Genomic DNA, 3,296 nt, shown 5'->3' with positions numbered 1-3,296 from the left:
TGCTAAAAAGAAAAGAAGAAAACGTACCCTGGATTGGAGAACACGGAATCATTAACGTCTTTGGAAATTTGACACTGTCTTGGAAAAAAAATTAAAAGAACAAAAAATATATCTCAAGATGCGACTAAAGTGATATTCCTGACGTTCGGTTTGACAGATCGACGGTTTGACAGACCAACAGAACTCCTAAGTGAGTGGCAGCATATAAAAATGCTATTTTAAATTTCAACGAATCGTACCTGAAGAATATCGGAGCTTATGTAAGCCTAAATATTATGAGGATCACGTTATAAATGAGAATAATAGCCCAAATAATGCAATAAGGAAAATACAAATAGTCAGTCGTTATCTCAAAATAAACTGAAACGTAACAGAACAAGGCCGATAGCCATTAGTCGCGTGCTCTTGAGTAATGAATGAATGCGTGAATGTAGGATTCACATGAAATTCTTAAAGATAAACTAAAATGACCGAAAAATGGGCTGAAATGACTTAAATAAATAAAAAGTAAATGACTTAGAATGACTTTAATGAAATTAAGGATGAATTGAATGACTAAGAATGACTTGAATGCATAAAAAAATAACTGGAATCCTTCAAAAACAACTTGAATGATCTGGAGAATGACGTGGTTGTAAAGTGGGTGATCATTGTACATTAAATTAATACAGAAAAGTGATCCCCCACTTTATATCACAAAGTTACAAACATAAGTACAGCATGTAGTAAGAACAGATACTACACTTTGATCTTGGCCAAAAGGCCAAGAAAAGGGTATTTATTTGCTCCCCCACCGAGCAAATTAGGCACAAGGCCGATTTTTAATGTGAAGAGTGAAGGGGAAATGGGAATAAACTCCCCGGGGAGTAGGGGAGCTGGATAGTGACAATTGATATGAAAGGTTGGTATTTATTTGCTCCCTCACCGAGCAAATTAGGCACAAGGCCGATATTTAATGTGAGGAGTGAAGGGGAAATGGGGACCAGCTCCCCGGGGAGTAGGGGAGCTGGATAGTGACAATTGTTATGAAGGGTTGCCCCTACATGTTCTCGGTCCATCAGTCATGGTTGAATAGAAATCCAAAGTAATTCGCGATTATATTTTAAGTGTCGCTTGCACTGAGAATTGCAACTTAAACCTTCAGAAGTGTAGCTTTATTACATAATCTTACTAAATACTTTATCAACTATGCCACCGGTCCTGAAGAATGCTGGAGGTTACATCGACCGAAACGTTGTGAAAATAACACTCAAGATGAGAACAATAGTTCGAAGTATCCAACAAATATTGACGTAATGCTGTGTTCAATTTCATAAAAATTATAGCGTAATTTTGTTAACTAATGGCGTCCATCTTCTGTCAGAAGCATAGAAAAATATGCTTCGCCAGTGTTAGCACTAATATTGAAAAAAAAAATTATAGAATTTTTTTTTTTTTTTTTTTGTTAGCGTATTAACATTTGATCAGTGCTCGGCTTGTTCCGGTGGTTCTCGTCAGTCGCCGGTTGATCTCGAACCAACGTCACGGAAATCCGGGTCAAAAGATGCGTAAGTACCTGAATATGAACACATCCGGGTTCCTTCTCACACGAATATGATTGGTTGGTGTAAGCCACACATACGGACGGATATAAAGCCCTGGGGAGACGTCGAAAGATACGCCGAAAGCTTAAAGCTTAAGCATATACCAGTTATTACTATGACTACAAACAACAGTTGATTAAGGCGAGTTACAAGATTGTATTACTTGATTATGTAGCTAAGAACACTCAGCTACTTCAAACAAATATATTACTTTCCGGGACATATTAGAAATAAATGCTAGTTCTCTCTTTTATCGGACAGCGTTGTACTCATTCACTCTTGTGTGATGAAACAATATATATTTTAAAATAAATACACATTGCTATTTCTTCAGGAATTTATTTTTGTTATGTTTTGTACCCATTGACATCTATTGAAGTAACTAAATAAATGTGTATTTAATTTATGTATTATATACGCTCAGTCCAAAACATGTCCACCTTCGTAACATTAATTCATTCGTTTCGGTGTCAATTAACATAGAGACAGTTTAACTGTGCCCTCTGTAAAGCAGGCCAGTTCACTGAAGAATGACGTCATGCACTTGGTACAAGCAGGCTAGATGCAAAACAGACAAGCTCTAAATAAAAGAAACGTTAGAAAACCTTTTTAAAACGCATTTAAAAAAATAAAAGAAAAATAAAGAACACGGTTTATACTGAATCTTTATTTTATTAAACTTTAATTTTTTTTTTAAATTAAATGGAAAAGTGTTGTTTCTGCGTTGAAAGTAGATAAACATTGCGTTGTTTCGTAGATTTTAAAATTCGTTTATTATTTTGATTGTGGACAATTTTGAAACAATTTTCTTTGCATATTATTTCCAATAAAAACAAACTCTAATGCAGTCATTAATATGTAGGGTCCAACACTTTGTAGACTCTGTCACAAGAAAAAAACATAAAAAACAAATAACTCGACTCACTTTTTTCTTAGTGAAAAACAACCGACATTGGTATATCCGGCCGGATGCCAAACATTCAGCCACTTTCCCATACATTGCAATCGAGAGATTATTTCAAGATTATGGCCATCCCTTTACGTGCAATTGTTTTTATGTATCTTGCACTTGGTTCACCCGATATATTTGCCAAGTAGTTTTGGAAATTCTTCTTATGAGTCCAGTTGCTCCTAGAATTATGATAGAAGTATTCCTAAAATTCCAGTTTCTTTTCTTCTTGGACAAAAGATCTGAGTATTTCGTGACCTTTTCCCACTCAGCTCTTGTTTTACTCAGCACAATTGGGGAAACTATCTTTTACTAACGTTGCTTTCTTTCCTATTGTAACTTAGTCGGTAATATATAGGGGCCAAACATAAGAAAGAAAAAACTCGACTTTGTATTTTCCTTAGTAAAACAACCGACATTTTATTATAGACATTTATTTATAGGTGTTTTCCTGTCGCCCTTGGAAAACAGTGCGTAACATGTCTGTATCTGCCCTTCTCTGACGTGATCCTCGTCTACCTTTCGAATACCGTTCGATTACCGCTTGATTACCTTTCGAATCTTTTTCGAATACCGCTCCCTTTTCTGACGTGATCCCCACGGTCTGCGCAAACGTTCTTCTTTTTGTAATTTTCCCCCTTCTTTCTTGTCATGACATCATCTCGCACCCGGCTCGGTCATTTGCATACAACTGCTATACGCGCGTCTACGCTCAGTTGCAAAACAAAGTCAAGCAATGCCTATATATAAACAACATCAGCAAT

At 36.0% G+C, this 3,296-nt stretch overlaps 1 pseudogene; it reads right to left on the bottom strand.

Annotated features, from left to right (window-relative positions):
- Nucleotides 1–638: 638 nt before the first annotated feature.
- On the bottom strand, nucleotides 639–776 carry LOC145261339 (U2 spliceosomal RNA; annotated as a pseudogene).
- Nucleotides 777–3,296: the final 2,520 nt, after the last annotated feature.

Source organism: Euprymna scolopes, chromosome 37 (genome assembly GCF_053919585.1).
Source record: "Euprymna scolopes isolate OS-2025 chromosome 37, ASM5391958v1, whole genome shotgun sequence".
Taxonomy (NCBI): Eukaryota; Metazoa; Mollusca; class Cephalopoda; order Sepiida; family Sepiolidae; genus Euprymna; species Euprymna scolopes.
Note: the sequence above shows the minus strand (reverse complement) of the source record. Positions and strands in the feature narration are given on the sequence as shown.